Source organism: Erpetoichthys calabaricus, chromosome 12 (assembly GCF_900747795.2).
Source record: "Erpetoichthys calabaricus chromosome 12, fErpCal1.3, whole genome shotgun sequence".
NCBI lineage: Eukaryota > Metazoa > Chordata > Cladistia > Polypteriformes > Polypteridae > Erpetoichthys > Erpetoichthys calabaricus.
In genome coordinates this window covers 141,600,588-141,621,121 of record NC_041405.2, presented here as the reverse complement: position 1 = coordinate 141,621,121, position 20,534 = coordinate 141,600,588, and the positions used below count along the sequence as shown (strand labels likewise).

The following is a 20,534-nucleotide window of genomic DNA, read 5'->3' as shown; positions in this document are numbered from 1 at the left end:
AGAATTTAAGGGTAGCAGGAGAGAAGATAGCTAGCATGGCTGCTTCACAGCTATGGGGAACTGGGTTTGATTTGTGCTCTCTTTCTCTGTCTGTGGAGTCATTTTTGTTTTCTTTAGCATCCCAAAAGTAGTGTGTCAAGTGAATTGGTCACTTCAAATTAGCAGGAATGTGCCCCATGATAGACTGGCATCCCTTACTGGGTGATTGCTTTTTCAGCAGTTCCAGTGAGCTCCAGCTAGAAACAACTCCATTCTCAGGAAAGGGAGCTGACGGATTCCATATTTTCACTTTTGCAGCACAGGTAGATTAAGAGACTCTTTAAGAAGTGAGTCAATGACCCATCTCAAGAAGAACAGAGTAGCTTGATCCTAATCAGTTAAGCCTCAAGAGAGGCCATACCACGAAGATGACTCTACTCAATATTGATGACACGTTATGGCTGGCTAGAGCTACCAACTTGTCATCTGTTTTCATCTTTGTTGATCTATCCTATGCCTTCGACACAGTCAACTGCCAAATCCTCCTTGCCACCCTCTCTGACCTTGGCATCACTGGGACTGCCCTCAGGTAGTTTGAGTCCTAACTCTTGGGCAGATCCTACTGTGTACCCTGGTCTACAGAGGGTCAAGGGTGCACCAGGCAAACACAGGGGTACCTCAAGGATCAGTGCTGTCTCTTCTCCTCTTATCTCTAAGCACACCTCCTCACTAGGCCCAGTTATCCTGTTCCATGGTTTCTGCCATTAGTGCTGTGCTGATGATGTACACCAGTCATTCCTTCCAGAGGACCACATGGTATCAGCTATAATCTCTGCATGTCTCACGGACACTGCAACCTGAATGAAGGAGCACCACGTCCAGCTTATCCTGCTCTTCTTATTCTCCCAGCTTGTCTGTCTATGAAGCACCCCATTTCACTGTTGCTAACACCTGCCATGTCATTGTGCAACCTTGGTGTGGCGATTGATGACCAGCTGGTCTTCACTGACCATGTTGCAATGGTCTATCAGTTTCATAAATTCGCTTTACAGAACATCCATAGTGTCCAACTGTATCTGAGTGAGCACGTGGTATAATTCCTTCTCCAGGCTTTAGTCTTGGCATATTGGGACTACCGCAACTCTCTCCTGGCAGGAGTACTGGCATGTGTCACTAAGTCGGTGCAGATTATTCAAAATACAGTGGCACATGTGGTGTTCAACCAGCTGAGGTGGGAACATGTCACTTCTCTTTTCAGATCACTACACTGGCTCCCTGTAGTGGGACTTAAGTTCAAATCCTTGATACCTGCCTGCAGAGTAGTCAGTGGGTCGGCACCTATATATATGGAGACTCTTGGGAGGTCCTATGCTCCTTCTTGACCACTCAGGTCTGCTAATGAGTGTTTTCAAGTGTTGCTCTTAGATGGTGGAACAAGGTGCTGCCTTTCCATTCCAAATTCCGACTCCCTCAATTTGTTTAGGAAGTGTTTGAAGACTCTCTCATTAGTTGAATTTCTGTCTAACTAATAAGGACTTTACTGGGTTTGATAACCTAGGAATTGTATTTAGTTCTGAGCTCTTCACTTATGATGGGCAATTTTGTCCCCTTGTCCAGTAACACTTTTCCCCAAATAGTTCCCCATACTGATGTTTACTCGATTATGCATACCTCTTTTGTAAGTCACTTTGGATAAAAGCAGCTGCTAAGCAAGTAAATGTAAAATGACAGGGACTGTATTGGCACCGTCAGAGTTTAGTGGCTTACAGTCTACTAGCATACTTTACCCAAAAGGTAACAATTGCATTTTTAATATAACATCTTTTGGTAGTATCACTGATGAGAAAGTCGCTTGTTGACACCCCTCTTGTTTGCCCATCCTTGCTTGGAGCTGCTGGTTGTGGAGTGCAGAGTCTTAGCCATGTGGGATAAAGGAAAAGTCCATCTCGCTGGTGACCAGTCCATTTTTTGACTGTGAGGATTTCATCCATTTTAGACTCAGTCCAGATAAAGTTCACCCATAAAAAAAATGCGAACACATAACTCCAGTTCTTAAATCCTTACACTGGCTCCCGGTTAGGTGTAGGGCAGATTTCAAAATCCTCCTTTAAACATATAAAGCCCTAAATGGCCAAGGTCCGGCTTACTTATCATGACTTACAAACCAGAATGTACATTCAGATTTCAAGATGCCGGTCTGCTTATGATTCTAAGGATTAATAAAATAAGTGGAAAGTCGAACTTTTAGTTACAGGGCCCCTAAACTGTGGAATGGTCTGCCTGCTACTATAAGAGATGCCCCTTCGGTCTCAGCTTTCAAATCCCAGCTGAAGACTCACTACTTCAGTTTAGCACACCCTGACTAGAACTGCTGATTAACTGTGCAGACTGCATCTCTGTTGTTAGTCATGAGTACTAAAACACAAGTAATATGATAGTTCTAATTTGTTACTAACCCTCACCTATTCTGTTTATCTTCTTGGTACTCAAATGTGGCACTTGGTGCCACTGCCCACCTGCAAAGTTGTTCTGCCTGCCTAAGGTAAAGTCATCTCTAATGGAGGATCGCAGGACCCCTCGGGTAGAGGGGTCCTTTCATCAGATTGGCTGGTCCAGCACGGACTCAGCTGTGGAATGGTCAATAGGTGGAGGCAGCTTGATGGCCGAGGGCTCCAGGACTCTGAACAAATTCAAATCATATTATGCGATATCATCTACTCTTGAATTCTGCAATGTACTTGTAATATTTCTACTGCACTATTATATTTTATTGAGGATTACTTGTAATGAGGCATATTGATACAGGGGATGACTTATAGAAGACAGAGTATAGAAGTCATGTTGAGAACTGTGAGAATTGTCTGCAACTCAACATGTACAAAGCTAAGGGTCTGCTTATTGACTTTCACCGCTCCAAAGAAACTTGACGACCGGTTTCTATTCAGGGAGATGGCACACTGCTACAAGTACTGTACATGGGGCTCCACCTCAATGACAGGCTGGACTGGTTTAGAAACATAGAGGAACTTTATAAGAAGAGTCAGAACAGATTGTTTTGCTTTGCGCCCTCCCCCACCATAACCTATAGTCTATGGGGGAGGAGCAAAAGCTTTAGATTCGTCAAAATTTTCGATCTCTAGTTTTCGGCGGATCTCAACGTTTTAGGGTCCCCTGATATCAATGATGGGTGTGTGTCTGTCTGTGTGCATGTCTGTGTGTCACAGTTTCTTGAGGATGGTCTAGAGCTAAACGGCTGGACGGAAAAATACCAAACTCGAAAAATAAGCCTGTTATGAGTTGGCAATGTGCTGATTAGTTTTTGAGCCAAATCCTGAAAGAAAAAGAGGCACTCTAGAGGTGCCCTCAAATACGTAATTCTGCAATTAATTTTGAATTCTTTTTGTCAATTGCAGTCGTAATTACCTATTTTATGATCAGAAAGATCAGCATCAGAGCGGTAAATAATTACTAAAATGTTATAGAATAGTTTGGGTAACTTGGTCCCTAAGACCCAAAGTCTACGGACTCTCAAGTCTGAATTTTTTTGCCTTAGGAGGCTGTGCTCCTTTATTAAAAATTAATGACATCCTTTACATGTTCTACAACTCTGTGATGGTCAGTCTGTCCTTTCATGACAGACCCACTGAAAAAACACACTAATTTATAAGGCAGGTTCAGTTACGGGACACATTCTGGACCTGCTGGAGGTAGAAGCAAAGGAGAGAATGAAGGCAAACGTGAATGCCATTATGAACAAAGCTGCACACTCTCTCCATGATAGAATAATCCATCCATCCATCCATCCATTTACCAACCCGCTGAATCCAAACAGGGTCACGGGGGTCTGCTGGAGCCAATCCCAGCCAACACAGGGCACAAGGCAGGGAACCAATCCCGGGCAGGGTGCCAACCCACCGCAGGACACACACAAACACACCCACACACCAAGCACACACTAGGGCCAATTTAGAATCGCCAAACCACCTAACCTGCATGTCTTTGGATCGTGGGAGGAAACCGGAGCACCCGGAGGAAACCCACGCAGACACGGGGAGAACATGCAAACTCCACGCAGGGAGGACCCGGGAATCGAACCCAGGTCCCCAGGTCTCCCAACTGCGAGGCAGCAGCGCTACCCACTGCGCCACCGTGCCGCCCGATAGAATAATCCATTGGCAATAAATAAATAAATAAATATACAGATAAAAAAAAAAAAACCTGTGACTGCTCTATTATCTTTAGCCAGGTCAGAAACAGGGAAAACCACACCAGCAGTGCCCACAAGTGGGATTTGAATGCAGGGATATGGAGCTGCGAGGCAGCAGGGCTTACCATTGTGCTGCTGTGCCTGCTGTGAAAATGACAATCTGCCGTTTTTCTGATCTTTCAGTTGTCCGTTTGTCAGCTGCAATTGTCTACCATGAGCAAGTGTGTGTGTGTGCATGATTGTGCCCCGTGATGTAATGGCATCTGTAGGCAGTGTGGTCTAGTGGCCATGGCATTGGACTATAAATCACAAGCTTGCTGCTTTAATTCCCAGCATTGACTCAATGACTCTGTGGCCCTAAACAATGTCAGGGGGCTTCCTGGAAACAGTTATGTTATAGATGGAAGTGCTTTTAGATAGTGTTCACTATTGAAAGGTGCTCTATATAAACAAAGAAATCTAATCTAACTTAGCCAGTGAGTCAAGTGTAAAAGCATATCTGGGCAGTTGGACTACACGATCCTAAATATAAGGGTGCCAAAGCCAAGAACCAACAACATGCTGGATCCAGAAGGAACCTTTATTTATTTAGATCCATAACGGGCTCCATAAATAACTCTGAACAGTTGATAGCAGCTTTGTGAAACACCAATGGGTTCCCAATTTTAAAAAGGACTTTTGCTGCCTGCAATAACACAGGCTATGTTTGCTCTTCACTCTGTACACCTCAGACAATTAATATAACAGCAGGTCATGTCACTTGCAGAAATTCTTAGCTAATTCTGCACTTATTGAGTTTATTGATGAAGGGGAAGAGACAGAGGAGAGGAGTCAGGGGGAGAACTGTGTTTCTTGGTGCAAAGAGAACTGTCTGCATCTTAGCATCAGCAAAATCAAGGAACTGGTTTTTGACTTTCACCGCAGCAAAGAGCCACTATGCCCGGTCACTGGAGAGGATGCAGAAGTGGTCCACTCCTACAAGTACTTGGAGCTCCACATTAGACAGGTTGGAGTGGTCTCATAACACAGAGGAACTATACAAGAAAAGACAAAACAGGCTCTTTTTCGTTAGGAGAGTGATTTACTTTAATGCGAGTAGTGATGTCCCTCACATCTTCTACAACTACAACTCTGTGATTGTCAGTCTGCTGGGCTGGTAACATCACTTCAAGAGAGGCCCACCGAATCAACAAGCTAATTAAAAGGGCAAGCTCAGTTATAGGACGCACTCTGGACCCCCTGGATGTTGTAGCAAAGGGGGGGATTTAAAACAAAACTAAATGTCATTATGAACAATGCTGCACATCCTCTCTGTGACATACCAACACTGAGGACTTTCAGTCAACGAATAATTCAGCAGAAGTGTGTCAAGAAACACGACTAGGGGGTTCCTTTACACCAACAGCAATACTGGGACTGTCATGTCAGTTTTTATTTCTTTTTAATTTTCTTCCTTTTTAGTCATTGTGTGTATGTATATATATTTAATGTATCTATCTCTTCATTCATCCATCCATCCATTATCCAACCCGCTATATCCCAACTACAGGGTCGCGGGGGTCTGCTGGAACCAATCCCAGCCAACACAGGGTGCAAGGCAGGAAACAAATCCCGGGCAGGGCGCCAACCCACTGCAGGGCGCGCACACACACACACACCCACCCACACACACCAAGCACACACTAGGGACACTTTAGAATCACCAATGCACCTAACCTGCATGTCTTTGGACTGTGGGAGGAAACCGGAGTACCCGGAGGAAACCCATGCAGACACGGGGAGAACATGCAAACTCCACATAGGGAGGACCCGGGAAGTGAACCTGGGTCTCCTAAATGTGAGGCAGCAGCGCTACCCACTGTGCCGCCCGAATCTATTCATATATGTACAATTCAAAGTGCTTCTGTAAAAAGCCAACTTTCCCCCTGGGTACACATTCTATCTAAACAATGTTGGGAGAAGAAACCTGGATATGGAGGTGTTGGGACAGAAGAAGAGGATGACCAAAGAGAAAGTGGATGGACTGTGTGAAGGGGGATCTGAGGGAGAAATGGGTATCAAGTAAGGACTTGTGCAACAGACTAGACTGGAGGAGGCCGGTCCAACATAGCGACTCCACATGAAAGTGGGAAAAGCTTCAGAAGAAGATATTAATAAACTGAATTAAATAATGTCTGACAGTATATTTGCAAAATCTGTGCTTCAGGGACTGTGGTGTTCTCTTGACCAAGTACTTTGCGACAGCTTGTAAAATGGGCTGATGTCGGTTTTAGATGGCATGATCCAGAAGACTTTATGGAGCCAGGAAAGCGAAAGCAAATAAATGCAAGTCTGGAACTCTACGTATGAATGAATATTCTGGATAAAATTAAATATGCAAATAAATAAATGCATTGTGAAATAGATAGATAGATAGATACTTTATGGCAATAAATAAAAACAGAAATGGTATGCAAGCATAAACAGTTAAATGCAGAATGATACGTTTGTTGCTTATTTAATTATTTCATCATTTATTTATGTTAGTGAGAGTGCACTGCACTTATGATGAAATAAACCTTGAAATGCAAACAGTCATTTTCACCCACCAAGGCTGACTGGGTGGGCTCTAGCGACTACTGTGTGTTGAGTGGTGAATCATCAGTAGAGGGGTCATAACTTTGCACATGCCCATGAGCAACACAAGGTGAGCACAGCACATACTCACAGTTGTGATCTTGGCAGAAATGAGTATGCACAATTGCACAGAATTACTGCACAGCTACTTGAATTAAAGATGTGCTGAATTCATCATCAACAAGGGTCTGAACTGGACACCTGGTGCCTGCCTAGAAGTGTAGCACTTCATGCCCCAAGATTTATATGCAACCTACTGACAAGTAACCAATCAAAACACAGCCCTTGCTAGAGCCCACCCTCTCATTTTTGACAAGTGAAAAATGAGTTTTCATTTCAAGCCGTATTTCATGTTGTATGTGAAGTCAGCAAAGTAAAGAAGTAATTGAATTAAATACATAAAAGAGCAAAAACATTTCATGACATGTTTATTTATGCTCACATATTTTTATTTTTTCTTTTAAACTAATTTATTGTTACATTTCACAATACATTTTTTTTCATCTGAACTATGCCTTTAGAACAGGCAATCCACCTGAAGCTAAGTGTGTTTGGGCCTAGCCCGTCCTTAGGTGTGAAAAGTTTGGGTTGCTGCTAGAAGATGTGTTGGTGAGGCCATCATATGTCGCTTGCCCTGTGGTCCGTGTGTCGATCCCAAAACCCCAGTGCAGTGACAGGGACACTTTGCTCTAAAATTAATACTGTCCCTTAGGTGAGATGTAAACCAAGGGCCTGAGTCTCTGTGGTCATAAAATATCCAAGGATATCTTTTGAAAAAGTGTAGGATGGGCCCTGATATCTTGGCTAAATTACCCACCACATCCTGGTCATTCAGGTCCTAATTATCTGGTCTTTAAATTGGTCAGCTTTCTCTCTCAACTCTTCATCTCATAATGAGAAGCAGCTACTTCAGTATAAAATTCACTTGTAAGCTAATTAATAAGAAAATGATTAAATAAGCAGAACATAGAGAGCAAAATCCTAAAAAACAGGAAAAGGAACAATAATGTCATACACACACACACACATTATATATATATATATATATATATATATATATATATATATATATATATATATATGCACACAATTGTTTGCTACATTCCCCTATACATTTAGCAAACCCAGTTTGTAATTTCTGAATTGTCACACACTAAGTAAAAGACTGGGGAATTACAGCTTGTTTAATAAAGTCAGAAGTCCAGTTAAAAGCAGAAGGCAGGGTCATCTTGACAGCATCATAGGCAGCTGGGCACTGGGGTCCCTGTTTTAATAGCAAAACAGAAATATTCATTGGTATCAGAAACATGGTGGGACCACGGCCAGTGCCCATTGGTTAAAACGGCCCTGGGTGGATGGAATGAACACCTTCAGTTAATGTGGTCCGCAGGGGTGAACTTCAGGACCACTTAGTTAAGCATTTCATTACTAATTAGCACACAAATGAATGCAACACTGAAGTAGCGGTTCCGTAGGAAGTCCAATACAATAATGTCCATCAATGAACTGTGTTGATTTGGATATAGCCAACATGAACTGATGATCTTCTTGTGACATTTCTGGTTTATCGTCACAGAAAGTCTGCATTAAATTGTTGAATCAATAGATCTTCAATAGATGTTATGGAAATGTGATTGACACTGTAGTTTTGTTGTTCAACTTTTGTTGCTTTAATGTTGACATCTTGTCTCAAGGGTCCATTTACCACCCATCCCACAGCTGTCTTGACTGCATAAGGTCCACCATTTTTACTATTAATTATTTGCCATGGTTCCATGGCCTTATAGGAGTTTGCTCCTATAAGAAGATCAACATCTGCTTCAATGCATGGAAAATGAATTTCCTTAAGATAAGGCCATTTTATCAAATCTTCTTTTTTGGGTATATTTTCCTTTTTCACTGGTATTTTTGGCTGGGTCAATACAGTTGTAAGTCTGACGAAGTTTGTCTCTTCCAGTCCACAGACCTCAAGATCTGATTGAATATAACTGGATACCTTTTTCTCTTGTCCCATAGTGCAAAGATCAAATTCAGTTTTCTTGCCTCTTAAATTTAGTCGATGCATAAGTGCTTCTGTACAAAATGTTGCTGTACTGCCCATGTCCAAGAATGCATATGTCTCTACTGTCACTTCACTTCCAATTTAATTTTACCTTAACAGGTACAATGGCAAGAATAGATTCATTAGCACCGGCCCCAGTATATCCACAAGTTTCGTGACCCATTGACTGAATATCACTGGTGACGTCAGTGTCTTTTTTATCGATGTGAAGAATACTTGGGTGTTTTAGAGAACACTCTTGACATACCATTCTTTTCTTGCAGTCCTTACTAAGGTGACCTTGACAGAGGCACCCAAAACAAAGACCCCTTGACTTTTAAAAACTGTATTTTATCTTCATGAGCCTGTTCTTTGATGTAATTACAACAACTTAATGTATGGTTCTTTTCACAGAATAAGCAAGGTTTTTGTAATGCATCAACAAGTTGTAAAGCTTCAGTTTTCCTTTCCAAAGCCATTTCTGATTTATCTACTTCAGCTACATCCATAGCAAAACTGCTTTTCCTTTCATCGAAAATCTTAAAATTGAGAGATTTTGGTTTCCCTCTTCCTTCAGTGCTACTGCACTCAATATCTCCAAATATTGGGTCACTAACAATCTTTGCCTGCCAATCAACAAACTCTACTAAATCTACAAACCTGTCCCTTCTTCCTTTCTTTTCTTGAATTTCAACAGCTGTACTTCTCCATCTTTCCCTTATTTTATAAAGGAGCTTAGAGATAATTACTTTCATATTTGTTGGATTATTCATTTCATCCATAAACTCGATATTGCACATAGCATTTCTACAACCAACAAGGTACAGTGCATATGTATTCAAAGCCTTACTGTCTTCAGCTTTAATCTGTGGCCACTCCACTGCTTTCTTTATATAAGCTGTAGCAATTCTTACCTCATTGCCATAATGTCTTTGAAGTAATTGCCTTGCTTCTTATGCCATTTCTGGACTCATATGCTCACAACTGCGTACCAGGTCTTGAGGCTCTCCAATTGTGAATTGTTCCAAATAATATAACTTGTCTTGATAACTGCTTGTTTTTTTTTTTTTTTCCTATAATATGTTCAAAGGCTCTAATAAAAGATCTATAGGCCAAGGGATCTCCGCTAAACATTGGCACTTCTCTTTGTGGAAGTTGAGCCACGTTTTGTTGCATTACAAGCAACTCTGTTATTTCATTTTGATGTTTCATAACTTGAAACAGATCTCTGTCACTGTCAGCAGGGTGATGGATGTCAAGAAGTCGGGTAGCTGGTCTAAAAGTTCTCTCCAATAGTGATCCAGAACTATGTATAGGTGTTTTAACAGTCTCTGTAAATTTACCAAGGTCCTTTTCTTTTTTGTAGGTTGATTCAAGGAGATAGTTTTCACAGTCCCGTTTGTCTTTATAAACAGTGCCTGTATGAGATGATATCTTGTATCTAAAATAACTATTCATATCATCTTGACCATCTTCTTGTTCCTCATATACTTTCAACTTTGCACAGGAGGCAGCTATCTCTGCCTCCAGTTTCAGCTGTTGCTTTTTGACTCTCAGTCTTGCTTCCTCTAATTCAATTTCTTGCTTTTCTCTTAAAACTGCTGCACATGCTATGAGGGCTGCATGTTCAGCTTAAATTCTCATTCGTGCAGAGCTTGTGACAGACACCCTTGACATATGATCTACAACAGAACCTGGCACACTCTTTTGTCCAAGACTATATGCTTCTACTTCAGAAATACTATCACTTGGCTTAATAAAGTCATCTTCAACCAATTTCTCTTGAGCTTTCACGATCCACTGTTCGGTATTATGCATAAACTTCTTAAAATGGTCATATTTAGGTCTGTATCAGCTTATCTGGTCCTCCTCCTTCCTCTGGCAAAATTAGTTTCTTCAAACTCTTCTAATAAATTGCTGAACACATTTATCATTTTTGCTTTCACAATGTCCACGTTCTTCTCCTCTTCCTTAAGACGTTCAATTTCATTCATTTTGCCAGTAAGCTGAGCCAACTTTCCCTTTCTTTGCTTTTTAAACCTATTTAATCTTTCTTCCATGGCTCGTAGGGTGAGGTTTGTTGCCCTCTTGTGTTGGTCCGGAAAAACAATTACGTACGATGGCTCCTCGGCCATTTGATGTCTAGAATGTTCTATTGCACGAAGAAGCGTTTCAGTTTACTTAAGCCGTATACAGTCACAATTAATTTTTTATTTTTAAAGAATTGTTAGAAATCACTCACGGTTTTACGAATTTATTAAAATCGCTGTATTCATATATAAGGCAACAGCTCACTTAGTTTAACGAAGTTCAAAGTGTTGTTCATAAGCGTTTCGTCGTGCTGCTGGCAAAAGTCCAGTGAAATGCTGAAATTACCCTTGTCCACCACGTATGTTAGTGACTTCAGTTTCCTTTTCTAGTAATGCCCTTTGAATATATGACATCGTATTCATTTCTTAAGTACAGCCTCGCTATTCGCCGTTTCACTGCGTCTAAAGTGAGCAAGACTGAGTTTTTTTTGTAATGACGTTTCTCCTTCTTTCGTATGCAGGATATAATTTCCAATGAATTAATTTGTTGCATAGACTTGACGCGAGTTTTCTTTTAAAAGTTCAACAACTGTATTTCGAACAACAATAACAAATTAATCTTATAACATTTGGTAAATATTAAGACACGGTCAGAGTCTGTATTGCTCCATTTAATTCTGCCCGCCAAAATTCCACCCTCTCACATCTGGAATCACACAACACATATCTCGCATGCGCACATGAACTCTCACTGAAACACATGAAATGAACAACGGTGCATTTACAAAATACTCAAAAACTAGTCGTTTAAATTAAAAGGTCCACTTACACTACGGCTCTTACAGAAATTACTGATCTGTGTAAGCAATTTATAGAAAGCAAATGTATCAAATTCCGTGGCACATTGACGCAGCGCTTTACCGTTAAGTTCCAGACCATTGTGTTCGAAAAACGCGCCTCTCCGAGTTCCCTTAACGCAGTGTTTCCCAAACTCGGTCCTGGTGAACCCCTGTGGCTGCAGGTTTTTGTTCCAACCAGCTTCTGTTTTTAATTGAACTCCTGGGCTAATTATGTGAACTGATATTTCCCACGCTCTGTGTTTAGGGAACAATATAGAAATTAGAAAACTAAGTTTGCTAAAAAAAAAAATTAAAATGTACCAAGCAGTTATATAGGAATAATGTATTTTTTTCTTTTTAACAGTATTTTCATCTTGATTTTCATTCTACTTTTCTAGGTCTTCTAATTGTTTAATTAATCCATTATTTACTCATTAGTGGGTAGGTTGCTAAAGTACTTGCAGCCTTTGATTATTTAGTGTTGTTTGCCTGCGTGTCTGCTCTGCTCGTTTTAAATTGTCATTATTAAGATACAACAATGGGGGGAAAACTGCACAGAGAAAGGGCAAAGTATAATGAAATCAACAAAAGAGAGTTAAGCATTTAAATCTATAGCAAAAGCAGAGATATTTCTAAATGTCTTATAAATGTAAAAATCATGCTGCTATGATTTTCTGAATGTTGAATAATTAAATGAGATCAGTGTGATCAGGTGTTGTCACCGATTAGGAATCCGGTTGGAACAAAAACCTGCAGCCACAGGGGTTCACCAGGACCGAGTTTAGGAAACACTGATTTACGTTACAACAGGACTGGTAACTTAGTTTGGGGGACGTTTTGGGGTCTTGTTCTGAAAGCTGACGTCACTTGAGACGGCCTTCCCCTCGCCCAAACACTAACCTTAAGGTCAGTAAGATAGGTCCCTGATGTTAAGTCACTATTTTAGGGATAAAATGATAACAGAAATGTGAAACCTACTTATATACCTCATCTTAATTATTGTGAAACAACCAAGTGGCGTCTGCTTTCTGAACCAGAGCCGCGTTTTGTGATCGAGTATGGGTGTGCCGAAATGATGTGCTCTTCGATTAGCTTCAGCGTCCCGTCCAGGTCTTATTCCTGCCTGACGTCTGACTGGAATAAGGGAGTTTAGTAAATGAAAGTAAAATGCGTGTACCTCACGTACGACATTCAAAACGTGGAGACGCAGTTCCTTCTTCATGTATAGCGCCTCATCACCCGTTTATCTCTGCTAAGCATTAAATATGAACACAGTGCAGGTGTATCGCACAGCAGGAAGGCACACGACTTTCATAATATGCGATCAATGGTCCCTGTTACAGGTTTTATTCCGATCTGGTGCCCCGTTCTGTCAGGACAGACTCTTAGAACATGAAAAGCTATACTTTGTTTAAACGGGTTCTGAAATGGGCATATACAGGATTTTAACATCAGAGTCGTACATAACAGCAAAACAAGAATGTGGCGAGATTCCCTGAAATATGTTCCAGTGTGGTGCTGTGTATGGTGAGGCAACGCGCTATCCGCGCATGCTCTTAACCTCTCTCGATCGGGCACACTCTTAATATACTGGTTCTAAAGTGCCACTTTACTGGGTGCTGTGGTTCCTCGCTGAACGATTGATCGACAAAGAACTGTTTTATTCCGGGAAAGGTTCTTTCCATATGAAGTTGTTTTTTCGCGCTTTGAAAGGGTTCTTAATATGTGGACAAAACATAAACCCTTAGTAGACTGGCGGAATACAACAGATGAAGAAAACCTAAACGTGCCCTGCATTATTATATACGGCAAAAGTCCATTTAAAAATCAGGGACCCACCGGTGTTTCACAAATCTGTTGTCCTCAGATGTGGAGCTTGTTGCGGATATAAAGAATGATTCTTCGCGTGGACGGTTCTTTAGGAGCCAAAAGTGGTCCCCCCTATTGCATCACTCTGAGAGGAAAAAAAAAGTGCAGAATCTTATTTTTACTCAGTTTCGTTTTACGGACCTAGAAAATCCTTGAGCGCAATGAAGCTCGTAAGAGGCCATGCACTACCGGAATCTCGTGTTTGTTTTAAATGGCAACAGCAGTCCAGCTTGGTTAGTAGCAATCTGAACCACTGGCAAACAAATCTGTTGTTCATATTCAGGCTTCTAAATCCCGCAAAATATATGGCGTGCAGTGTTTGAAAACTTTAAAATGTAAGTATAGGTTGCATCTTTATTTTTAGTTGTTAATGGTACAGCTTACTAAAATACAATACAGACTGAAGAATTAATAAGTATCCACAATAACTGCTAAAGAGTGAAAACAAAGCGGTGCCAGGACCATACAATAATGATTATAAATGTGGCTGAGCTCAAGCAGGGCTTTAAGACAATGGAGCTTTTCACTGCCAGGAGTAAATTCGAAAGGTCAGCTGAATGGATTTTCATGATTTCATCTATGCCAGGCACAGCTGCATTCTGAAGAGATTGGTTTTATATCGTTTCCGGAATTATGGGTTATTAAGATTTGGTGAAGTGGGTATACCCAGTTTGATTCCGCTTTAAAACTGGAATTTTATAAGGGAGGGAGATGGAATGTATTAATTCTATCATACTTTAATTTATAGGCACATTTACTCGACCCCGTATGCAGATGGTCCCATATTTCAATCAATGCCCACCTGGACCGATCTACCTAAAATCATTAAAAGCATCCAAACCACAATATTTCACATTTTTAAGTACCCGCTTCCAGCAAAACAGAGAACCGGTGTGGAGTAGTGGTTAAGCGTGTGGACGTCAAACCCTGAGATTGTGGGTTCAAATCGGACTACTGACACCGTGTGACCATGATCATGAGACTTCACCTGCCTGTCACTCATTAATGACATTTTGTGGTTCTTTATTGTGACGCGTGGTATTCTTAGAACTCTTGTTCACTAAAGCACCATTTCCTTCTGGCCAGTGTTCTCTTCATTTGAACTGGTTCTTTGTGCTTTGAAAAACTTCCTAATATTTAATACCCAGTAGGCTACCTGGCAGAACAGTAACAGATTAAGAAAACCTGCACTTAGCCGGTGTTACTGCATGCAGCAAGTGTCCCTTTCACATCCTGACTTATTGATATTTCACAGATCTGTTCGTATCTAATCGTGGTTATTTACGTTATATGGAGCCCTTTACGGATCCAGATTAATAAAGATTCTTTCTGGAACCTTCACGAGCATGCGTCTTTTGAGAACCAAAAACGGTTGCCCCTATGGTATCGCACTGAACAAACACTCTGGCGCCTTTATTTTTAAGAATTGTGCCCCGATTGGAAAAACAAAAGAAACGTGCATCTCAAATGTTGTAAGTTGCCATGGATAAAGGCATCAGTCAATTAATAGAAACAATAAATCAAGAACAGGCAACATTAGCCAGAATGGGTGAAAGAAAGAAAGAATACCAAGCCGGTCTTTTGATTAATGTCTCGGTTAAGGCCAAATTTCTTATTCCTCATTTCCTCTCATCCACCCTCTCATCATCCAAGCTCCAAATGGAACTCTTCCTGCAGAAATGAAGACTAAAACCAGGACCCCCATTCACCCGCTGTGGATACCAGTTTATTTACAAGACACACACGCATTTGGTCACCAATCAAACTAACTTCAAGTATTTGAACTTCAGGAGGAAACCCGGGGAAACGGGGGGGTTGAGGGGGGAGAAGAGGCGACATTTCCACAAAAGGCAATCCATCTGCACCGTACATGCGTCTGGAATCATCCCGACACAGACCTCCGGAAGAAAGCCGATAAATAAAAAAAAAAACAAAACGCCAACACACCACCAAAAAACCCCCCAAAAAACTGTAAGGTTTGCAGCCATAATACCAGTGGATATTTGTTCTCATATACGACAAAAAGATTAAAATGATATATATTGCTTATTCCAATGCGTAAACAAAGCCATACACAGAATCGGACAGTCTTCTTGGACACAAAGAAGCAGTTATTTAAAAGCAAACAAAATGAATTTCTATCACCTTTCATCGTAAAAGCAGCGTTTTTTTAAATTTTAAATACTCCACCCACGCCGCTCTTTAAGAGCCATAAATAACTTTGGTTTTTACTTCTTGTGAATTAAAATAGCGTACCTCAAGTGGTTGCAGCGGTGGAGGTGCCAAATATACCCAGCAAGATAAATGAATTCCAGAGGGTCCCGTTAGCGGCAAGCCCTGCGTCCCCGATACCAACTCTTCTATCAGACTTGTCCAAAGTTGCTTTTCTTTTTCCTGTATTCTTTTTTTTAATTCTTATCTTACGGGCACACTGGGCGGAGGAATGGCCAATACGCGGCTCCCAGAGCATCCTGGCCAATCGGAAACCGGCTTTCGCGAAATAGGGCGGGACGCTTGAGAGAAAGGAAAACAACGCAAATTGGTCCAAATATTACCCAGGCTTCGCGATTTCTAGGATCTGGTGACGAGCGCAGACACGCAAAGTCGGAGAGAAAAAGCGAAGAGCTTCTCTGTCTGTTTCTGAATTAACATTGAAAGGAAGCGCGCAGCCGCAGCAGATGCGCAGGAAGTCGAAGTGTGTGCAGGTTAACCACGGCACGTGTCACCTGCGCGCCTTTGATCAGTGCCGCTAGGAGTCCACTTAGGAGGAGTGGTGGCGCAGTGTGGATGCCTGGCACTAAAAAAAATCTTTTTGAAATGATTTAAATATTAATTAATCAATAAAGGTAAGTGGTCACACAACTTTTTCATGTAAACCCCTAAATGTATAAATACGTTTTATTTGCCAGCTGTGTTTTAGTATTATCAGCTCAATTATTTTGAGTAGTGTTTGCTACAATTTGTTAAGTCATTGAAACACACTAAAAATATATTTTTTAATGTCACGTTTTTACATCTAAATAAATTAAGTAAATTCTACCTGAAATAAAAACGCTGCGTTTGCTAAAATATTTAAGGTCTTTTATTTTCACACAATGAATATATTTAATTCAAACCTAGATTAAATCAGTAAAACTAAAATATAATAAATTAAATAATTGGGTGCAATAAACAGTAAAATGCCCACTTACAACAGAATACGAAACACTTATTCATTTAGTTCGGTTAATTGTACTTTCCACAAAATTATAACACTAATTGCTATGTTGTATTGGAAGAAAACAGAAAAATGCTTTTTGCATTGAATGATGCGTGACAAGTTTGCCAGTGTATCAAACAAGTATTATGAATCAGCTTCCATACCACATCAAACGATGGAAATTCAGACCAAAATCAATTTAAAAAAAGTCTTGAGCTTTCTTTACAACTGTTCAAAGGTGAGAGGAAGCAATCAGGTGGGTGGAGCTTTATGTAAAATATCCTACTTTATGCAAAAATAGGATAGTTATTTGCATAAAACGTGTTTCTCTTAAGTTAAATCAACTTAATTCAACCATGTGTTGGGAAAATTTGAACATTATGTTTTGAGGAATAAAAAAGTGTTCATTTTGAGTAAGAGTAACATGAAGTAATTGTAGACAATAGTCTCTGAGGCAGATTATGTTTCCATTAAAAGAAAAAAATGTAATGGCTTTGCTTCAACATGAATTAATTGTGTTAATGTGACATCAGAGAGATATATGTCAATGTCACTAGAAAAAGCTACGTAACAACAGCAGACATGATTATTTTAAATTATTTTAAGTAACCTTAAATGAGATGCATAAAGTAAACATTCCTCTGTAAACATTTATTTTCAGTGAAGTACGAGGTTACATTTGAGTCCTGGCCTGGGTTGAGTCTTTATGGTGTTCACGTACACTCTTAAAAATCAAGGTGTCAGAGCAGCTCTTCAGAGCAATGCCATATAGAGAACCACTTTTGGTTCCCAAAAGACCCACTGGAATGAAGGTCCTAGAAAGAACCTTGATCTATTTAGATCCATAACAGGCTCCATACAGTGAATATCCGGGAGTAGAAGATAACAGATTTGTGAATTTTCAGTAGGTTAGGATTTCCAAAAGATGTGCTGCATATGTACAGTAACTCAGGCCAAGTCCAGGTTTTCTTAATCTGTTAGGTAGCCTACCATACTTTAAAGATTTCAGTGTTTTTCTACCTATTAGGAAGTTTTTCAAAGCAGAAAGTACCAAGTCACACATCTGGCAAGAGGAGTGATGGCCAGCAGACTAGCAGAGAGGAGTCCGTGTGGTTGTGTCTGGGGTATGGGGCTTCAAGACCCCCCCCCCCCCCCGCCTCCAGGTCACAGGACATTGGTGGGCTACATGAATTGAGTTAAAGTTGGGATTGAACTAGCAGCATACAGTAGTTGCTACGTAGAGTGCCTTTCTATGGCTAACAGCTAAGACTTTATCAGTTTGTTTAACTAACTCCCAATTACAAAATGAGGCAGTGAATGAGCATTGTATAGTGCCTTTTAGAAACACCTACCTACAGTTCCCTAAAGGTACACACCAAACTCACTCGAGTTAACATTCATTTGAAAGTGTATGATGTCAGACATGCAAGCCTAGGGCCTGCAAGCCAACAGTGTGGTGTTATAGCCAAGGCTATGGACTTTATACCCTCATGTTGTGGGTTCAAATCCTGCTTCTGACACGGTGTGGCACCATGAGCCAGTCACTTCACCTGCCTATTTTTCAGTTGTAAACCACAAAAGAAATAACCTGGGTTCAAATTCCAACTTGATCACTGCCTGAGTGCATTTTAAATGTTCTTCCTGTGTCCTCCTGGTATTTCTGTTTTCCTCCCACATTCCAACAATGTTCAAGGGTTGGCATGTGCTTGAAGGCCTTGTGATGGACTAATCTCCCATCCCATACTGGTTTCTGCCTGGTTCCCACTGCTGCCTGAACTAGATTGTGTTAATAGACTCTACACATTTGTAATTGTGTGCCATCTGTAATGTTTACAACATAAGAATTTTCACAAATTACAGGAGAACATTCCATCTGTACAGCTTATTCAGCTCACTAACAGCTAAGTTGTCCTGTTATGGCATCCAGATATCTTGTAAATGCTGGCAGTGTCTCAGCTTCAGACTCATGACTCGGTAATTTGTTCCATTTAAATGGTAACCATAAGGATAGGCGGTGGTTGATGGTTTCATTTTAATATTTAATGCAGCAGTTCAAAATTGGCAAGAGATGCAGCCCGTGCTTACTGACCAGACTTGTGCCATCTGTCATATTTAACTGGCAATTATAAAGACAAGAGGTGAATCACCCTTTAAGAACAAGAATAGAAGGAAAGGAATGAGAATTATCAATCCATCCTTGCTATAGCTTTTAGCAGGCAGTGTGGTGGTCACAAGTGTGCTGATGCACCAAAGGCGTGTGGTCTACTCCACAAATGTTTGAGATCACCTCCCCCCTCCACTGCCATGGTAAGGCCAACTAAATAGACACACTTCTAGTCTTACCTATGTGTGGTCTTATTATGACCTCACCTAAATCTGACATCTAAATCACATTCATATGAAAAAGTAAGTGCACCCCATTCAATGTTTTTTTGTTTCTTTTTTAACTTATGTGCACATATAATAATTTCATATTCATTTAAAGAGCATCCTTATCTTTTGATAAAGATAATGTATTTGTAAAAACAATGAAAATTTGAAATGTAAATGTAAGCGAGACACTTAAGCCTTAAATTGAACATCAAGTCAGGTCAGGTGGGGGAGCATGTGCTGGTACAGCACATTGCTGCACCCACCACACAATGAAACAGCTCGGGATCCTGGTTGGTAACCCCCCAGGCAGACACGCGGTCAGTCCCACCCTCCAGAAATGACCATCTATTTGCCGCAGCCAGGTGTTACATGGGTTTCCCCTTGGCCTGGTCCAGCCACTTGGGTTCTCAACAATGAGGAACTAAGTGAGGCAGACCACCCTCGGGGAATCACGCCTCATGGCCGTAGTGCCGTAACTGATGCTCCCTCACAATGCAGGTAATGTGCCTCATTCGGAACTCCATGAGCAACACAAAGTCAAGCCAGCAGGACACAAGGATTCTCAAAAGAGACACAGTACCAAAGGAGTCCAGTCTTCATCTCAGGTCACTGAATAGCGTCCATGTTTTGCAACCACATAGCAAGACAGGAAGCCCCAGGACTTTAAAGACTTGGACCTTCGTCCTTTGTCCAAAGATATCAGGAGCGCCACACACCCCTGTCTAGTGACCTCATTACCTCCCATGCTCTCCCAATCTGTCTACTGACTTCATAGGTAGTGTTACCAGAGACATGAATGTCACTGCTCAGGTAAGTAAACCTCTCAACAACGTTGACACTTTCTCTGCAGACAGACATTCTGCTGATGGCTGTGCCTAAGAGGTCATTAAAGGCCTGGAGTTTGGTTTTTATCAGGATACTCACAAGCTCAGACACACAAACTCCTTTCTCAGTCTTTTGAGAGCCTCAATCAGAGCCTCCATTGACTCAGCAAAGATCCCAGCATCATCAGCAAAGTCAAGACCAGTGAATCTTTCTTTACCAACAGATGCCCCACAGCCACTGGACCCCACAACCCTGTCCAACACCCGGTCCATGCAAGCACTGAACAGAGTAGGAGCAAGAACACACTGCTGACGAACCCCAGAATCAACTGGGAAAAACGCAGAGGTTCTGCCTCCACTCTGCACAGCATTCACAGTACCAGTGTACAGGCCGGCCATGATATCCAGGAACCTCGAGGGGAATTCTGCAAAGTCTCAGGATATCCCACAGGGCAGCTTGATCAGCTGAGTCGAACATTTTATGAAAACTGACAAAGGCTGCAATAGAAACTCTGCTGATATTTGCATTTGTGCTCAAAGAGAACTCTCAGTGCCAG

The 20,534-nt window shown here is 41.2% G+C and overlaps 3 protein-coding genes across 3 annotated transcripts in view; 1 reads left to right on the top strand and 2 right to left on the bottom strand.

Moving 5' to 3' along the window:
• The window catches only part of LOC114662763 (sphingosine 1-phosphate receptor 3-like), a 30,120-nt gene extending 13,959 nt beyond the window's left edge, over window positions 1-16,161 (bottom strand). The window contains exon 1 of the mRNA XM_028816413.2: window positions 15,838-16,161. The gene's annotated coding sequence lies outside the window, so the exon portion shown is untranslated. The remainder of the gene's footprint in view (window positions 1-15,837) is intronic.
• The window catches only part of ap3d1 (adaptor related protein complex 3 subunit delta 1), a 1,136,182-nt gene that overhangs the window by 574,657 nt on the left and 540,991 nt on the right, over window positions 1-20,534 (top strand). The gene's annotated exons all lie outside the window — the stretch shown is intronic.
• Window positions 1-20,534, bottom strand: part of theg (theg spermatid protein) — a 455,045-nt gene that overhangs the window by 190,317 nt on the left and 244,194 nt on the right. The gene's annotated exons all lie outside the window — the stretch shown is intronic.